The sequence below is a fragment of the Euleptes europaea genome, chromosome 7 (assembly GCF_029931775.1).
Source record: "Euleptes europaea isolate rEulEur1 chromosome 7, rEulEur1.hap1, whole genome shotgun sequence".
In the NCBI taxonomy this organism is placed as follows: Eukaryota; Metazoa; Chordata; class Lepidosauria; order Squamata; family Sphaerodactylidae; genus Euleptes; species Euleptes europaea.
This window is the reverse complement of record NC_079318.1, coordinates 45,012,502-45,032,547: the sequence shown is the minus strand read 5'-3', so window position 1 is coordinate 45,032,547 and position 20,046 is coordinate 45,012,502. Positions and strand designations below refer to the sequence as shown.

Sequence of the window (20,046 nt, the reverse complement as noted above, 5' to 3'; positions counted from 1 at the left end):
AATCACAGGTTAAAGAACCATCAGACTATCTAAGAACTTGCTTGTGGGCTTCCTAGAAGCATCAAGTTGGCCAGTGTGTGGACACACTGCTGGTCTTGATAGACCTTGGTCTGATCCAGCATGGCTGTTCTTATGAACAGATCTATCTATTGCTCCCCCCTCAACTCTACAATTTGTACAGGTGATTATTCTTTTCCAAATTATGTACATATGCACACATTCCCTGTGCTTGTATGTGAGAGAAGAAAGCGGCACATGTACAAAAAGCAAAACAGGAGCATAACAGTTCTAGAAAGGGAAGTCTTGGGAGTTCACACACACAATCCACAAAGAAAAAAATTGGCTATTTTTGTTCCCCTGTAAAAGACATATGCTTTAGCCATTAGTTTTGAAAATGTCACGTTGACCAGACAAACAAGTGAGTAGCCATGCTGAAACTAGTTTCACTTAGGACTAGAAACCTATCTCGCTGTAAAGATCTGTGTGTCAGAGCCAAAACTAGGGGAAGGGGAAAGCAGGATCAGACAGGGTTTCCACCAGTGGATGAGAGACCTTCTTGCTCTTGCAGGAATTTTATTTAATCCTGTTTATTATATTCACAAGTACAAATATAACACTGAAGTGGAAACAGTCTCTGAAGTCATCCCAAATTAGGAGATAATGTTTAACTACAATTTAAACTTGGTCTACCAACAGATATTCTTTGTAGGAAAATTTAGGATGGGGGTAAAAAATGACCTGTCACCTCATCCCTAAATCTGCCTAAATTCCAGGGTGGGGCATGCCTTGACTGAGGACACAGAGGAATGGCAAATCCCATCATACAATGGCCATCTTGGAGGTGAAGGGAGGGTCTGAGCCCTCCATCCCACGAAGTGATTGGGTAGTAGTAGAACACCACAAAACCGTGACTTTTCTTTTGGGTGTACAAACACATGGGAACTTCTTGCCAAAAGGAAAAACGTCATCTAAGTGCATCAGAAATTTTTTTACTTAGTTGTAGGAAAGCATCAGAATCCTTCCTGCAGTGAAACAATTTCCTACAAATTGTTCTAATGGAACACAGAGCTAATTAAGGCTGAGGTATTTCTTATCTCAAAACCAGAAGGCTGCACAAACTATCTAGGAAGACTACATGCAAACAGAAGACAATGGCACAAAATGCCTAGTTGCACAAAATGAGACTTCCAGAATTTTAGCACCAATTAATTGGTTATCACACTTAAAATCCTCATTGAAACATTTAACCGAGAATAGAATGACAATTATATGCAAGGGAAAAACTTAGGAGTGTTGGACTAGGATCTGGGAGACTCAGGTTTGAATCCCCACTCTGCCATGGAAGCTTGCTGGGAGACCTTGTGCCAGTCACATACTCTCACCCTTATCTACCTCACAGGGTTGTTGTGAGGATATGATGGAGGAGAAGAGACCCATGTAAGCCACTTTAGGTCCCCACTGGGAGAAAGGTAGGGCATAAATGAAACAAAGTAAATAAAAATAAGAAACATAGCTATAAATGAATATTCAAGACAAAATGGGGGCCCCCACTGTTGCAGCTTTGAGCTTCCTATTGTAAAAGAACTTCGTTCCCTGTTCCGTACATTAAGCACCTGTAAAATCTTCCACAGTCCAAATATTGATTAATTCCCACTTGCTGGCATCAGCAGGCCATAATCCCAGATGCACTACAGACTACTACAGCACGAAGAGTACAATAGCCGAGGTATTTGCAATACGCTTTGAGTATGATTTGCCACTTTGCCTTGCATTTGTTCAAATCCATCTGTTTGTTTCTAACCATCTTTCTCAGAGAACCATCAAGCTTTCCATTTAAGGTTAATCAGCACTTTATTGGCTTCTGCTCCCGTGCCTGTAACAGTAGCTTGGCACAGACATTTAGCAAGTGAAAATTTTCTCAATATTTCATCTGCATGCCAGGAAAAAGCTTCGCGGCTTAACCTCCGCAGGCCAGGCTGCTGTTAAAAGGGTGGAAGGAGGACAAGAAAACAAATGTTATCCATAGAATTTCTGTACCACTTGGTGTTTTTCACATGCATGTGGTATCCCACTTTGGTGGACTCTGCCTCCACAGTGGGCAGTTACTAAGGCTACAGGCATTACATTTTTGGAAGATGCAGATAAAAAGAAAACTTTAGCAAGTTCTGAGCCAAATTCAATGTTCTGGTTTGACCTTTAAAGCCCTATACAGCTTGGGAACAGCATAACTTAAGAACTGACTACTTCCATATGAGGTTACATGGGTACCCATGGAGGGGCTTTCTCAGTCAAGGCACTAAAATGATGGAATTCCCTCCCCAGGGAGATGAATCTGTTCCCCTTTATCTATCTTTGTTGTCTGGCATTCCCTTACTGACCCTTTCTTACCGTTTATGTACTTAGGTGTTTTGTTAATTGTTGTTTTACACTTTTTTTATATGTGTATGTGTGTACACATTTTAAAAGCTTGTTTTAATGTTTTGATTCTTCCCCACCTTGGAGGCTCTAAGCTGGGTGGAAAGGGGGCAAGCAAATGTTTTAAATAAGATAATTATAAGTTCTCCTGTCATGGCAGCTTTATGAGAAAAATAGTCATGCCTGGTAAAATTTCCCCTTTGGCGCAACTAATAAAAGTAGAATCGTAGAATCATAGAGTTGGAAGGTACCCCCAGGGTCATCTAGTCCAGCCCCCTGCACAATGCAGGAAATTCACAACTACCTCCCCCACATACCCCCACATACCCCCAGTGACCCCTTACTCCATGGCCAGAAGATGGACAAGATGCCCTCCCTCTCATGTACAAAACCATGTACAAAACCCTCTCATGTACAAAAAGTACAAAACCATCACTGTGGGACTTAGCCTCAAGTAAAAACTTACAGGATTGGGCTGCAAATAATCTCTGCCTTGTGCCCTAAACCTTTATAAGCATTCCTTAAACAACTTTGCACTTGAAACCACTTAAATTGGCCATGCAAATGTTTAGTAGATATACAACTAGGAGGATGAGTCTAGCTCTGGAACTGATTACAGCAGGGGTCCATAACCTTCTTGAGCCTGTGGGTACATTTGAAATTCTGACATGGAATGGTGCGTGCAGCAACAGAATGGCTGCCACAAAATGGCTGCTGCAGGAGACGGAGCCAGCCACAAAATGGCTGCCACAGCTTGACAGAAGGTAGATCCTTGTGTAGCGGTGGCAGCTGATGCCAAAGCAACATACAAAATAGTCTGCACGGCCAATCAGATCTCCAGTAGTCAAACAGAAGCCTTGCTGGGCAAAAGCCCTATCCGGCCTCGCCCACTTCCTAAAAACACTTGATGGGAACCAGAAAGTATGTTAGCGGGCACCATGGTGCCCATGGGCAGCACATTGGGGGCCCCTGGTTTACAGAATTTGGGGGGGTTGTCAGCATGCACCTTAAAACATTCTCCTCTCCTTCGCAATCAAGTTCATATTTATTCAAGTTGTAGTTTTTGTCAGATTGCTGTCAAAACCTCTGAAGGCATCCCTGAATTCCACCATCTGGATATTCAAGAATAATACCAGGATTTCAGTAACCTGTATATTTTGCTCCCTGTTGCAGGGTACATAATTGGATATTCCCTCCCCTTTCTTAAGGCAGGCCTTTGCTCCAAATGGATGTCATTAAAAAAAAAAAAAAGGAAAGGAAAGCAGTCTCTACAAAGGAGATGTGCTACAAATCAATAAAGACTCAGCTTGCCCTGGACAGGAATCCTCCTACCAAATACAAACATAAGTTACTGAGTCCCCAGAAAACAGAGTTGCACTTACCTGTAACTGCTGTTCATTGAAGTCTTCGGTGCAGCCCCACATATGGGACTGTGCCTGCGCGCAGGCCTGCCACCGGAAACTTTAATAGCCTCAGACCTCCAAAGGGGATGCCCCTCCCCTCAGCCGCGGACGGCTTCCCGCCGAACTCACCGCGTGCTCCTGGGCGGGGCATCCCCTCCCTCCTCAGTTCCTCGCCCGCCGTTGCCCAATGACTAGGGACCTTAGGTCCTGCTATCTTAGCCAAGATAAAACTGGATAGGGCATAGACTCCCCATCACGAAATCTGTTATTTACTAACTTGTTTGTTTCTCTTCTCTTCTCTTTCTTTTTTTTTTTAGGTCGACAGCGGGGTCGGAGGGAGGGATGTGTGTCTGCACTGAAGACTTCAATGAACAGCAGTTACAGGTAAGTGCAACTCTGTTCTCATTTTCATTCTTCGGTGCAGCCCCACATATGGGATTTTAGCAAGTTTAACTAGCTTGGACTTCTTAAGGTTGACCATGAGGCCAAGTCTCTCGCACATGGTTAGAACCAGGTCCAAGTGGGAAGATAGTCTAGATGGGCTGTTGGCTGTGACCAGCCAGACATCTAGATATGGGTATATACAGCAACCCCTGCTCCTAAGAAAGGACATGACCACTGCCATGCACTTTGTGAACACTCGCAGTACCGTAGCCAGATCAAACGGGAGGACAGTGTATTGAAAGACCTCCCTCCCGTAGCGAAACATCAGGAATCTGAGATGTTCAGGATGTATTGACACATGAAAGTACGCGTCTTTTAGGTCTAATACTGCGAACCATGTGTCTGGAGTGATCAGTTCCATTACAGAGGGTAATACACCATACGAAACTTTGAAACACGTAAACATTTATTTAGGAGTCTCAGATCAATAATGGGTCTAGAGCACCCATCCTTTTTCTCCACCATGAAAATGCGGGAGAAGAATCCAAAACATGGCAATGAAACTTTCTGAACAGCGCCCTTCAACAAGAGCTCCTCTAACTGGGGGGGCAAAATCCGGGAATGGGTTGTCCCGGGACAAACTAGCAGATGAACATCTGGGCTGGGCCTTAAACTCTAGGTCAGTGATGGCGAACCTTTTAGAGACCGAGTGCCCAAACTGCAACCAAAAACCCACTTATTTATCGCCGAGTGCCAATGCGACAATTTAACCTGAATACCACCCCCAGAGGGGGCCCAGAGGGAGAGGCTAGGGTTGCCAAGTTCCTCTTCGCCATGAGTGGGAGGTTTTTGGGGTGGCGCCTGAGGAGGGCGGGGTTTGGGGAAGGACTTCAGTGCCATAGAGTCCAATTGCCAAAGTGGCAATTTTTTCCAGGGGAACTGATCTCTATTGGTTGGAGATCACCTGTAATAGCAGATCTCCAGCTAGTACCTGGAGATTGGCAACTAGTTCCTTAGTGTTTTCTCTCTACATATCAAGACAAATGGAAAGGTGTTTGGAGGATGGCTTGTGGGCACTTCAAAGGTGGAATAGGACTGCACACCCCTCCACCCGCACAGACCCAGAGGGCGCCGGAGAAGCCGCTGGAGGGAAAGAAGAAGGAAGGAAAGAAGGGAAGGGAGGGGGGAAGGGAAGGGAGGGAGAGAGAGAAAAAGAAAAGGAGAGAGAAAGGGAGAAAGAAATGGAGCAAGGGAGAGAAAGAAAAGGACAGAGGGAGACAGAAAAAGAAAGAGGTCATTTATGTATGGGAGGTTTTGCCTTGGATTTGCCACTCGGTGGGGCGCTGCGACAGGCTTGTGAGAGGCAAGCAGGGTGGGCCAGAGGGTGCCTCCTTCGCACCCACTGACCAGCCACGCCCCTCTGCCCGTACAGGCCCAGAGGGCGCCGGAGAAGCCGCCGGTCATGCCGAGTATGGGTGCTCGGCTTCTGTTCCCCGCTCTCCCATTCGCCTGGCTGGCCGTGCACGCTACAGCGGCGGCAATGGCAGCAGTTTCTGTGGGAGAGTCCGGGGGCCACCGCCAATGATGTCGGAGGTTCCCCACCCCTGGGCTACAGCCTCCCCCATCCGGGGCGGGGCAGAGCCGGAAAGGCCAGCGGCTTGGAGGAACCGCGCGTGCCGGCAGAAAGGGCTACGCGTGCCGGAAGTGGCACGCGTGCCATAGGTTCGCCAACACGGCTCTAGGTGGTAGCCCTCAACAATAACTCTGAGAACCCATGCATCTGAGCAGATGTTGCACCAGGCATCAGCAAAGCGGGCCAGCCTATCAAGGAATGGGAACTCTCCTTGAGTGGCCTGCCCCAATAGTCAGAAAAGCTGAGCCTGCTGACGTTGCTCCTTGTGGTGTGGACTAGCCTGTGGCCATTGCTTAAAGCTTTGCTTGCGTTGGCCTGGTTGGTTATGCTGTTGGTGGAACTTTCCGTGGGGAGGATACGGCTGGTAGTGTTGGTATCGCTGGCCTCTGTAGGAAGGTGCCCCGAAGCTTTGTTGGCGAGGTGCAAATCTCTCTCTTTGGCTCTGAAAAGTGGGAGTGATGCCCAAGGATCTCGCTGTCTGTCGATCCTTTTTAATATTGGTGAGGAATTCTGTGGTTCCTGCAGCAAAGAGAGTATCACACTCAAAGGGTAAGTCCTCGATTTGAACTCTGGTGTCCAAGGGGAGAGCAGTGGTACGAAGCCAGGAATGGCGTCTGAAGATTATAGCTGTGGCCATGGACCTGGCTGCGATGTCAGCAGTGTGCTTGCCAGCTGAAATCTTCTGCTTAGACAGCCTAGTCGCCTCTGCCTGGATCAGTTTTAGGGCAGATTTAGACTCCTCAGGCAGCAAATCTCCCACAGGAAGAGTTGATAACCGCCCATTATCGTCTGATAATTTGCGATGCGGAAGTTTAAAGCAGCAGATGTATAAGCCTTCCGGCCCAGATGATCGATCCTCCTACTCTCCTTATCTGAAGGAGTGGAGTGCTGTCCTTGGCGCTGTCTGATCTGCATTTTGCCAGTGACGATAGAGGAGGGTGGTGGGTGGACAACCAGGAATTCTGCAGAGTCCTGTTTGACCTTGTAAAGATTCTCTATCTTCTTGGTTGAAGGAGTCACAGAGGCTGGCTTCTTCCAGACTGACTTAGATATTTCAGAGAGGATTGGAGGATTGGAAACGCCGCCATACCAGGTGAATCTGGGTACATGCGGTTGAGTATCTTGTCCTTCGGTTTGTTATCCAAAGTGGTGATATTTATGTCCAGTGCTTCCGCCATGTGGATCATCTGTTTTGTTCTTAACTTTAAGTCCTCAGAAGGGGAGACAGCCTCCGTGTCACCCACCAGCTCGTCTGTGGAAGGTTCAGACGCTCCCTCTGAACTGTCAACTGAAGCTCTGGTCTCAGGTTCCTCAGGCTCAGATTCGGTTCTGGGACTCCTCTGAGTAAGAGGGTAGAGAGGTGAACCCAATAGAGGAGTGGTTTGGGTCAAAGGTTCGCCTTGCAGGTTGATCTGCTTAAACCTACAAAATTCAATCCACTCTTGAAGTAGAGCTGGAGAGATGGAAGGCTGGGGGTTAGGAGTCAGGTAAGGTTGGACAGCTCTCTTCGGATCCGATGGGCCCGGATCCGAGGGGAGGATCGTTTCCTCGAGAGGATACAGCTCGACGTCGGAGAAGCAGAGGAGCGGGGAACCCGAATGGAAGGAGGGGATCCTCGGTACCGGGGTCGGATCTGATGTGATGGTCGTCGGATCCGCAGCCGTCTGCGCTGGGGTAGCCGCTCTAGAGGTGGGGAGGCTGACGCTGCCGGACTTATGCTTGTGCTTTGACTTGTGTTTGTGCTTCTTGGACACGTGCGTTGGATCCGATGACAGGGTCGGATCCGAGCGCTTCGGATCCGAGCTGGATCCGGGGCTCTTGGTGATCGGTACAGATCGAACAGACTGTGCATCTCGTGGCGTTCTGGAGCCCGCCGAGGGGGAGGGGGCCATCAGCGCCTTCTTCCACAGCTCCGCATTGAGGCGGTCAGCCCGGGCATTGCGGGCGCGGGTAGAAAATTTCTGGCAAATTTTGCACACGGAAACATTATGTCCCTCGCCCAGACAAAGTAGGCATAGATCTAGTTAGCTCTGAGGTCTAGAAAGCTCCTTACTCGGCGGCAGCAAAGAAGGAACTGAGGAGGGAGGGGAGCACGCGGTGAGTTCGGCGGGAAGCCATACGCGGCTGAGGGGAGGGGCATCCCTTTTGGAGGTCTGAGGCTATTAAAGTTTCCGATGGCAGGCCTGCGCGCAGGCGCAGTCCCATATGTAAGGCTGCACCAAAGAATGAAAATGAACAGAGAGACTGCCAGAGCAGTAACTGTTCTGGAACCAAGACGGTTTTGTCGGTGGTTAGCCATACAGCAACAAAAAAGATTTAAGTACCTCAAAGCCAAAACTAAATGAAGCAAAGCGACTTCAAGAATAGTACACATCTTCATAACAGTTTCCCTAACAATGCCACATAGTCTGGTCCTTTAATTCTAGTTGCATGTCCCAATGAAGAGTCAAACCCTAAAAGCATATGGTCCGAAATTCTTCAAGGCAGGTTTCAGGAAAAAGTTAGGGCTGGTTCAAACATTAACTTTTTCTTGTTCATAGGACACTGAAAAGGTCTTCCCCAGGGAAGCACTGCAAACAGAGTCTTAAAGTTCAAATACTCCATATATGTGCATTGCCCAATTATATGCGAAGTATACACACTAGCACTCGATCCTTGGAAAGAGCAGCATTGTATGTACACAACTGGGCAATCTTTAATTAACACAGATAAGGAATCTTTAAATGTTACCATTTCTACAAAATGTCACTGCCATGGGGCAAGAAAGGTGAACACATATTAAGATAAACCGAAAGGGTATGTCTACGTTATCAAAAATGGGAAGCAAAAGTTCAAAGAGCAGGTATCAAGTTTCTTCGATACTAAAGTGTCAAATACTGACATGCGCTGAACTATGATGCTCTTTAACAGGTTATTTAAAAAACAGCAGTAGCAGGCAAGGTACTCTCTCAGGCTTCTATAGTATCCTGAACCAATTTCGGTAAAGTTCGACTGATTTGAAACATTTCACAATAGGAACAGATTCTTCCCAAACTGAAAACTGTCATAAAATACACAAGTGCCAATTCTAAAACAAATTCAAAAACTACTCCAAGTTAAACCAGAAGACAAGTGGATTGGAGGCACAGCAACCTTCTGCTTGATGGTGAGGGAAAGAAGCCTGCTTAGATGCACACAAGTTTCAGAATGGTGAAGAAGAAGAGTTGGTTTTTATATGCCAACTTTCTCTATCTTTTAAGGAGAATCAAACCAGTTTACAATCTCCTTCCCTTCCTCTCCCCACAACAGACATCTTGTGTTGTAGGTGTGGCTGAGAGAGTTCGGAGAGAACTGTGACTAGCCCAAGGTCACCCAGCTGGCTTCATGTGTAGGAGTGGGAAAACCAACCCGGTTCACCAGATTAGCGTCCACCGCTCATGTGTAGGAGTGGGAAATCAAACCCGGTTCTCCAGATTAGAGTCCACCGCTCCTAACCACTATACCACACTGGCTGTCTCTCACACACATTTTTATAGCATCCTCTCTCAACATAAGCAGTTTATTTGGCATTCCTGAGGAAGGAGAAAGGCGTAAAGATCAGGAAATCCAACCCCCACACAAAAAGACTACCAACGCATTTTCACATTAGCCCCCAAACAAAGCATATCATGTCTTGCCCCAAACAGAGAATGCAGCCAGAAGCTAATTAGGATGGGATGTCAACAGCATAAAGCCTACATGGTACATTTGCAGCAAGTTCCCAATAAATGAATATAATGGAAGAAGAAAAGAGAAATTATAGTTTCTTCTATCACTTCTGACCAACATAAAAAACAGGAAACCAGAGTGCATCCCCCCTCCCACTCTCTTCAGGATGCCACCGTCAGTAGTAAGGGGAGGCAGTCCTACTCGTGCGTATCTGTCAGTTTCACGCTTGCAGCACTGGAATCTCCCCACACTGTGACCGGCTTCTTATGTCACCTGACGACACTGAATGACCACAAGCAATGAGGTTTCTTAAGAGTAACCCTGAGCTCTGACAGGGCAAACAAGCAGTGGGAGTTACCACTGCTGCCAGACAATAGCTGCATCTATCTTCTTAAAACAGAAGCTCCTCATATGCTTCAGTGGCAGCTGATCTCTCCCAAATCGGCAAAAGGTCAAGTCTGACCATATTTTGAATGCGTCACATTTAGTTTTGGTCCTCACGAGAACACATGAAGCTGCCTTATACTGAATCAGACCCTTGGCCCATCAAAGTCAGTACTGTCTACTCAGACTGATAGCAGCTTTCCAGAATCTCAGGTTGAGATCTTTCATACCACCCAGGTGATGCCAGGGACTGAGCCCGGGACCTTCTGTATGCCAAACAGAGGCTCTACCATTGAGCCACACGACACCTCCCAAGTTAGGTTATATGAACATATATGAAGCTGCCTTATACAGAGTCACACCATTCATCTGTCAAGGTCAGTATTGTCTACTCAGACTTGGTCTTTTGCAAGACCTACCAAGGAACATCATTTTATTTATTTGTTTGTTTGATTGATTTTGAACCCACCCTTTCCCAACCAGGTCAGGCTCAGGGAGGCTAACAATTGTAAAATTACATAATCATATTAATAAATATCAGACATAATTAGAATACAATAACTGTTAAAATCCTAATCTAACAGATAATGCCGAGATGGTAATCCCCTTTATCCTATGGGTGGACAACAGGGGACACAACAACATAACAAGAGCATAAACCGCAAGTGGGCCCAGCAAGGGGGAGGCCAACTGATTTCAGCCATCGCTGTTCTTAACCACAAGCCCGATGGAACAACTCCATGTTACAGGCCCTGAGGAACTGAACCAAATCCTGCACGGCCTGGGTCTCACTTGACAGAGAATTCTACCAGGCCGGGCCCATGGCCGAAAAAGCCCTGGCTCTGGGTGAGGACAGCCAGATGTCTGCCACATCAGGAGACAATGGGTTGGCTCCTATGACTCCCTTGTTCTTAGATTTCCCTAAAGGGAGGAAGACCTCCTTCAACAGAGAAAGACTTCCCCTGATGGAGATTTTTTCCCTTTGTTGAAGGGAGTCTTTATGTGTTGGAAGAAGGCTTTGTGGAAGGAAATGAAATGATAATGACAACCCATAATCTTTAGTTGCCCTCCATTTTCCACTTGTTTCAGATGAACAAAGAGAGACTTCCTGGCACTGTTGTAAGACTGCTGACTTCCATGGACATAGAAGGGTGTAACAGCTTAAGTTTGCACTGTTAATAAGCTATCAAAATCTACAGGCCTGAGCCTTTAAAGTAGCTTTTAAAGTTACAAATCAACCATTGGTCAAGCAAACAATCTATTTTAACACATATAGCCAACAGAACGGGGAGTAAAGCCATTACATGCTTACTTCTTCTTTTTTTGTTTGTGTGTGAGGGAGGTTCTTTTTAAGAACAATAATTTTCTTTCCTCAACACAAGCAAGCAGTAAACATTTTGTTTACTAACTAAGGACATGAAGAGCAGACAACTATGCTATCACTAGTTTGCAAGTCTTGGCAAGTAGAAACATCTGGCTAAACAACCTACCCCGGAACTACAGCTTTGGAATGCTCTGGCACACACAGATAAGCCAAACAACCCAAGGGTTATATGTCACACACACCCCGGAGGCTAGCAAAATCCATTACTCCTGATATCAAAGTTTTGTTTTTTCCCATTTCCTTACAAAGTATAGACTTTACCACCACCACCAGCCTCCTCTAGTTCAAAAGGTGGCAAGCCTTGATTTTGCTTTCCAAAGTGCAATGTGAGAATGTTGTCAAGGATAGGCAACCTGTCTGTCAGTTTCAGAGGGTAGTCACGGCCTGCAGTAGAACACCTAGATTCAAGACCTTAGAGACCAACAAGCTTTTCAGGGTATAAGCTTTCAAGAGTAAAAGCTCCCTTCGTCAGATACAAGTTGGAATGGAGATCTCTGAGTCCTTACATTGCAGTCAGAAGGTGAGAGGGGTGTTGCAAAGAAGGAATTCAGGATGCAGCCTGCATTGGGGTGTAGGACCTGTACGGTGCATGCATGAAAAAAGACAAAGAAGGTTCTGCGGTAATCAGACAGAAAACAGAGCCTAGGGTTTGGATGGAATCAGTTGAAAGTAGAATGCAGGGAATAACTTTCAGGCAATCTCAAGAAGTACTAGTGGCAATGCTATCTGCTTATTGGAATGTATTTCCCCCTACTATGTTCTGTCTATATATTTATTAATAAAGCAAATGGTACGCTGACAACAGAAATCTCCCATGCTTTCTCATCCAAAGGAAATTAAACTGCTCACAGAACTTCTCATTGCTTGGGAAAGTGGTCAGTAAACATAGCATGCCTCCAACACAAGAACCCGAGTTCTACTGCTACAGGCAAACTAACATGGCTACCCATTGTGATCTAAGAACCCTGGTTGTTTTGCTCTCCTGTTTCAACATGGTGAAAGAATAAAAACAAAGAAGCTACAAACAGGAGATATTTCCTGGTTGTGTCTTCCCCCTTCAAGACAGAAGAAAATAAGCTATTTTGGAAGCAAGCTAAACATATGAAGATAATTCTCATCATTTCTTTGAAAACCAATACTAAAATACCAGATTAAATGTCTAGAGATATTACTCGGATGAGTTTCACATAAGCTAGATAGGACAGAAAGATGTCACACTTCTGTTCCGAAAAACAAGTAGGAGTCTCTCATGCTTAGAAGCAAACGTGATGAAATTGCTTTTTAAAGAAAATCTTTTATAGCTGTGAAACTCCTTATATAACGGCCTACAAGAAAATCCTTAAATCCATGATATTGGTTTATAGCTTGAACTAGTTTACTCTTATGAAACAGATGCAATCTTTCTGGTAAAAGTCAATTAGTATTTTAATAATTTCATTTCATAAACCTGAATCAAGCAGTTTCAATGTTTGTTTTGTCTCACATTTCCTCAGAACAAGAGATTCCAAAACACAGTTTGGAATTTACCCACCCAAACTCTGAAAAGTCATTTTAGAAATAGCCCCATATTATTATTTTTTACAAACAAAACAAAGCCTCAAAACTGCTCAGCAGCCCTGACCTTTTAATTCCTTTCAAGGCCTTTTAACTCCCTGTGGTTTATATTTGGCATTAGCACCATTCGTGTTTGGACAGCACTTTAAACCATTAAAGTGCTATTTGAACTTTTATTGTTTCGCAGGCTTTAACATGGAAACTGCAAATGTAGCTAGTGGGATGATTATAGGGTTCCAAGCTCCCTGGAGGAAAATGTTCTGTCCTTCTAATAGAGCTTAATAGGACATTATTGACCATGTGATGTTATTTACCTTAATGTCATGAAATGTGTCACCTGCCCAAGTCCACACATTAAGCCTCTGTTTAAAAAAGCAGGACATTTTTCTCCTGACCAGCTGGCAAACCTAGGGATGAAGAGCTCTTCACAGCCACTGTAGCTTCTGCAGGACAAATAGATTGTCTTCTAAACTTTTAACATTGACAGTAGCCTGTAGGGGGCAAGACAGAAGAATTCAGTTTCTCCTCTGTACCTCTTCTTTAATTCTACCCTGATCTTCAGCTGTGCTAACAGAGACCTAAAGAAGTATTGTGGCACCGTAAACATTAAAACATCTAAGCTTTGCTTTTACCTTGATAAATCGATTACCCTTTAAGGTGCTACAAGACTCCCTTTCGATTTTGCCACAATCAACAAATTCCTCTGCCCTACCTGAATTAAAAAGCAACAACAGAGGTATCGATCCTACCCTTCTGCTCACCTGAAGGTTGCATTCCACTCCAGTAGAAGGATCCTTCTGCCCTAGGAAGAACCTGTTCTGTTGGGAGAGGGCTCCACACTTAGCCAAGCCAAATGCTAGGACCCAACCCACAGAGGCCTCTATGCCCTGTTTGTTGGTTGTCCAGGACAACCAGTTGGCCACTGTGTGAAACAGGATCCTGGACAAGATGGACCACTAGTCTGATTCTTCTTATGGGCTCTTCTTATATTCTTAAAACATCTGTCAGTACTTGAGCAGTATTGTGGCAAAACGGGAATGCTGGAAAGTCTCCCACTCAAATGTTGCCTCTACTATAAACTCAGTAGGTAGCCTTAGGAAAGCACAGATATTCTCTCTGCCATAAACTCACAAGGTCAGGCTAGCAAATAGCCACTTGCCTGTTTGCCAGTGGCAACAATCTCTACCAAGGCAACAAGTAGACATGTTTTAGTGTAGTTTTTTTTCCTTTTGAGCCAAAAATGGCTAGTATGGGCAGAGTGTCTAGTAAATACAGCTCATCAGCCAGTATCTGCTATGAGTTTATTTGTGCGGTTGTGCTGTGAATATTTCAAATAAGCTGCATGTTAAGATTTATTTAACCTTTATATCAAACCTTTCCACAGTTACTCAAGGAGTGTCACACCAACATCAATTTACAGTTGTATACAAAAAATAGTGAACATCAAAACCTAACATAGAAACACCACCGAAACCAAAGCATATTCTTCTGACTAGAACAGACTGAGCTTTACAGAGGTACCAAGGAAGAGGAACACAATAAACTCGTTGGGGGAGCTTATTCCACTCTGCTAGGGCAACTACTGAGAAAGCCCAGGTGAGCTAATGTATTTTCAACCAGTAGCAGCTTACAAGTGCGGCCCACAGAGGGCAACGCAGTAGTCAAAATGGGAAGTTATCAACTGATCTGTAGCAGTGGTTTGATCACCTCTCTACTGAAGAGGGTACAACCAGCAAAGCTACCAAAGCTAATAAAAGGCAGCCCTGGCCACAGGTGCCATCTGGGCACCCAGATGTAATGCTGGATTTGGAAACATCCTCATTACCTTTGACCATACTATATTAGTAGTAGCTCCCATGAATAACTGAACAGAGGAAATGATCAGAAACCAAAGCATTTATTAGGGTGCAAACACTGTAAATCCACTGAATCGTTCCAGCTAAAAGTCCATTTATTCACACTTCAGGACTACAGGGACACTACTATGACTGGAAATCGGGGAGAGATTGTGACTCAGTGCTTTGCATACAGAAGGTCTTAGGCTTAGTTTCCAACACCCCAGTCATAGTATATAGTACTGAGCTACAGGGACTGGTATAAGCCACATACAGTGTGTTGCAGGTGAACTGTAAGATATCAAAAATAACTGTGTATTGTTCTCATACACAACTACAAAGTCCCCCTATGAGTTTCCACGGCATGGTAGAACTCATCCTTCACTTTGCCTCTTTGACTTAAACCATTCACCTTTGGATTCTTGATTGCTGAAGGCTTAACCAAGACTACTTGGAAGTAAAAAATTCAAAAATGATGGCTATATAGAACAATTAGAGAATTTGAACTATTTAAACTTAATCTCCTTACGTATGATAAATCATACTTTTAAAAGATATAAAGTGACACTGCTGAGATATGTTGGTGTAAATATAAGTATGAAACTTTATTCATGAGTATCACTCTGAAATAAGATATTGAATCATTAGCCCTTTTATGTTTAGGCATTTTTAAAGGCAGCTATAAGAAGTACAGGACATTTTAAAATGTAGCAGACCTTATCCTGATCTAGTGGGTACTGTAGAGAATTTTTCCTCTAACCTTTAGAGGAAATAGTAATTGGAAACAGGAAAGTGGAATGTTTTAGCATTAATAATAGATCAGCATCTGAAAGACATGCAGATACTTGCAAAACCACAAAACAATGGTGAGATGTCAGTCCAGAAACAATTCTTGCTGAACCTGTAACTTGGAGCAGGTTGTACCCATTCTTGTTTATTTTTCCATTGGAATGCAGGCTTGTACCTAGGAGCTCAACCTCAAAGCAAGCCTGTGAGGTAGGCCATGCTAAGAAATCATTATTTACTCAAACTTACTAAGGAAGTTCTCATGGCTCTGCAGAGATCTGAATTCATGTTTGCCAAATATTAAGCTAACACTCTAGGAAAGCCCATATGATTACCAGTTCTCCTGTTCCTCAAGTGGCCACAGCTACTGCTGAAGCAATCAAAAGCCCGTTCATTTGAATGAGGGCGGCTGATAACAAGCCATGCCTTACAGTTAGGGTTGCCCACCTCCAGGTACTAGCTATTACAACTGATCTCCAGTCAATAGAGATCAGTTCACCTGGAAAAAAGTGGCCGGTTTGGCAATTCGACTCTATGGCATTGAAGACCCTCCCTTCCCCAAATCCCACCCTCCTCAGGCTCCGCACCAAAAATCTCCAGCTGGCAACCTTATTTAAAATTGTCCTGCCCACTTGCTTAAAAGCCCAGCAGTTGCCAGGGAATGTATGAGCGGGCACTAGGGTTGGGACCTCTGCTTTACCTCTACACCACACTGGGTCTATTATATCATATTGTTTCACCTATATAAACAAGATTAGTCCATAGGAACTAGGTGGAGTTTCTCCTAAGCAGAAGGTAGAGAAAAGCCGTTTCATAACATCTAAACAATAATGGTAGGATTGCTGCTGAAGACAAGAATTATTTAGTTCAGGCTTGCTTGCCATACTTGCAAGGAAGAGGAAGATGGAGAGACACCTGGCACACAAGGGACTTCATCTACAGCCACCTCAAAGTTCTTCCTGTTCCCAACTGCTATTTCTTCTGTTTTTCATTCACACACCTGAACCCTCCCCTTCAACTGGGAGGCCGCCTTCTACAAGTTCTCATGGTTCCTTGAATAAGACAGCTAGCTGGATGCCACTTATGGATAAGTTGTGCCCAGTGAGAAAACACCTAAAGACATAATGGGATATATTAATATCCTTTCGTTAAAGGTGAAGATTGCCATCAGACAAGCAAAACCACAGCGATAGACCCATTCACAGCAGTCAGACACCAAATGCACAGCAATATTATGTCTGGGGTCATACCTGAGAAATAAGATCAGCATGGGCTACAGTGATGAAATGGACCAGCATTAGATGTGGAAGGCCTTTTATGCACGGTTTGTTTCCGTGGCAATCACTCCCCAACTACTTCTGGGCTTCGTTTTCAGAGAGAGAGCGAAGTGACTTCTAAAGGTTGGAAAAGACGTGCTTAATGAAACCGAAGCCCTGAAGTAGTCGGGTGTGTGAGTGTGTGTGATCACCACGGAAACAACCCGTCCATAAAAGGCCAAAGATCCATGCTGAAATAAAGCTCTAAACTAGGGCTGTCGAACTCAATTGTTATGAGGGGCGGATATAAAATTACCAACAGAGTCTCTGGATTCAGTGTTCCTGCTTTCTGAGGTTAGCTGGGTGGTAGTGAACGATGACTGCTGTGGCTCCCTGCCCATAAAGCATCCTCCTGAGAAAAGCCTGTCAAATGCCCCCACTGCTTTCATTTTACTATCCAGTAAAGATATTTTTGTTTTCCTAGGAGCTTGCTGACTGTTCACCAATTTTTACAGCGAGGAGAGTTTCACTGATGCAGTGTATGTTTTATTTTATCGTTATTGTTAGTTTAGCTGTCTGTAAATTTACAAGGGAATGCACCTTGGGCAGATATATGGAAGACAAGCATATGAACATTTTAAATTGACATCCTTGCTCAGAAATTATGTTTTGATTACCAGTCTGATCTCAGCCTAGCCTATCACAGCTGCAAAAGGTCCAAGAATAAGAGCTGTAAAGCGCTCTGCACACTAAAGTATTTTCAAAACTGAAATGAACTAAAATCTGAACACTTCCCCCTCACTTTCACAAATAGAGACTTGTGACAGACCCCACTTCTAGCACAGATCACACAACTGTGGCCATGATACTAAAAACAGAGACTTCTGTTCCTGCAAAAAAAAAAAACCATGAACGACTGCAGGCTCTCCAATTGTTCCCAGCTTCCTGTTACTGGAGATTTACTACAAAACAGTCTAAACAGTTATTCGGTTGTTACGATGTGTATTGTTAAGCCAGCAACAGGAAATGCTACTGCAGTTCGGAACAGATTTAACCCTCCATCAGCAAGCAGCTGTTGAATATTTTCTGCTCTGCTTGAAGGCCAACGAAATTCTTGGCATAGCTCATGAAATGCTTCTCTGTTGGCACACAGCTTAGCTGTAATGACACCAGGAAGCCCTGGTATTTCCCTGTTCTTCAGCATCTCCCTGAAAGGGGGTGGGGTGGGGGAGACACACTGCTTTGTAGCACTGTGAGGAAACCATCAGGCAAACTTGCCTATTAAGACTTCTGTGCAGTGGCCGGTTGCTAAGACACGGCATGACGTGCAAGCAGGCCCCATTTCTACATTTTTCCATTACATTGTCCTCAGTTAGGCTAGCTAGCCTGAACAGGAGGAATCTCTCAAACAAACTAGCTTTCTACGGATCAGCAAGAGATTACAAGAGCCCCACAGGGTATTAGTAGTCTACTCACATACATTTAAGCTAGGAAGTATGCCCTGAGTGCATAGAATGACAGCAGGTACACTTGGGTGAGCCACAGAGATCTCCTAGTGAAAGAAACTAATTATATCATATTGAGATTCCAGTGCAAAAAGTAGGAGAATAAAAAATGACTGGGATTTCTTTGCACAGCCTCCCACATTTATCTTGCTAGAAAGAAGCTGTCCTTAAATCAAAGCTCACTGCCTTCTGTTTTCACTTTCAGATAATAACAATCAGACACATGCAGATTTACAAAGTAATCCCATACGGAATTACTTCAGTCTGAGCCCACTGAAATCTATGAGCCTAGACTGGAGAAACTCTGAAAAGTATTGCGCTGGTAATTACTTCCATTAAAATATTTATACCCTACATCTCCAAGGGAAGTACATGCTCTTCAAATATGGCACTGTACAAACTGAAGTTGAAATGGTGAATATTAGCAACAAGCCAAAAATATTGATCATGAGCAACCTGAATAGTTTTGAATTCCAAGGATCAAAACTACTGACAATAAAAAAGGTACAAGACAAAGTTGATTCTAAATTTCTAAAGATGTTTGCTTGACCTATCTAGCCTAATACAAGCTAATTTGCTGGTCAATATTCCTTTCCAGTTATAGAAGACATTATGGTACCATAGGTATCCAACACCCATTATGGACACCACTCCATAGCTAGTGATGGCATATTAATCCATCTTTACATCTAAATTAATTAGAATAACTCAAGAACATTCAGAAATTGCCAATTAAAATACTACATTAGAGAATGCCCAATAGAATTTTTGACTTTCTTTGCTTTAAACAGCAGACCTCCATATCATATCACAAACTTTGAAAATCAGTTTCGATTGCCAAAGGAGATTTTTTTTTAAATCCACTGTCCAATGGATCAAGATGACAGCCAAAAAGATTCACAAGGAGGCCTTTAGATTGTTAATAGACATATCACATTCTAGTAGCTTACGCTGTGATTGGGTAAAACAGTACAGATTCTAGGTTGTTATAGCCTAGTCCTGATATGGTCTGGTGGAGCCACCAAAGAGTCACCGTAGCTTGCTCTCCCCCCAACCCTCCAAAAGAAAATCATATTAAAAAAGCAAGAAGAGGAGTACTTCTACTTTCACCAGTACCACAAACCTAGGATCAGGGCAAAGAACCAGGTCACTTGAGCAGGTGAGCCTCAGCAACTCTTATTTAAAGAAAAAACAGGTACATGGCTCAAAATGCCTGGACACAGAAATAATCTGAATGAAGCATCAGAGATTTGCTGGGCAAAGTTCTATACGCTCACATGTAAAGTAGTGCATTTTAAAGGCTGGAAATTAAAAGCTATATTTGCATATTTTTTTGCAAATCTCGGATTTGAATACAGTGTTTATCCACCTGTGTAAACACTAAGGATCCTTACATAAAAATTCAAACATCTTCCCCTACCCAACAGCTATTACACCCCATTTTTAAAGCACCTTCTGATCATAGAAGGATATAGCAAAAGCCACAGTATCTGTAAAACTCTCCTCCAACACCACATTTCATAGGAATCTACTTTCTTCCTTGGTTCTTGTAGGTTATCCGGGCTGTGTGACCATGGTCTTGGTATTTTCTTTCCTGACGTTTCGCCAGCAGCTGTGGCAGGCATCTTCAGAGGAGTAACACTGAAGGACAGTAGTCAAAAAGGGCAAGAGTCCAGTAGCACCTTAAAGACTAACAAAAATATTTTCTGGTGAGCCACAGCTCACGAAAGCTCATACCCTACCAGAAAATATTTTTGTTAGTCTTTAAGGTGCTACTGGACTCTTGCCCTTTTTGATTACTGCAAACAGACTACCACGGC

The 20,046-nt window shown here is 44.0% G+C and overlaps 1 protein-coding gene across 1 annotated transcript in view; it reads right to left on the bottom strand.

Moving 5' to 3' along the window:
- ITPKB (inositol-trisphosphate 3-kinase B) overlaps positions 1–20,046 on the bottom strand; it is a 94,210-nt gene that overhangs the window by 17,109 nt on the left and 57,055 nt on the right. The gene's annotated exons all lie outside the window — the stretch shown is intronic.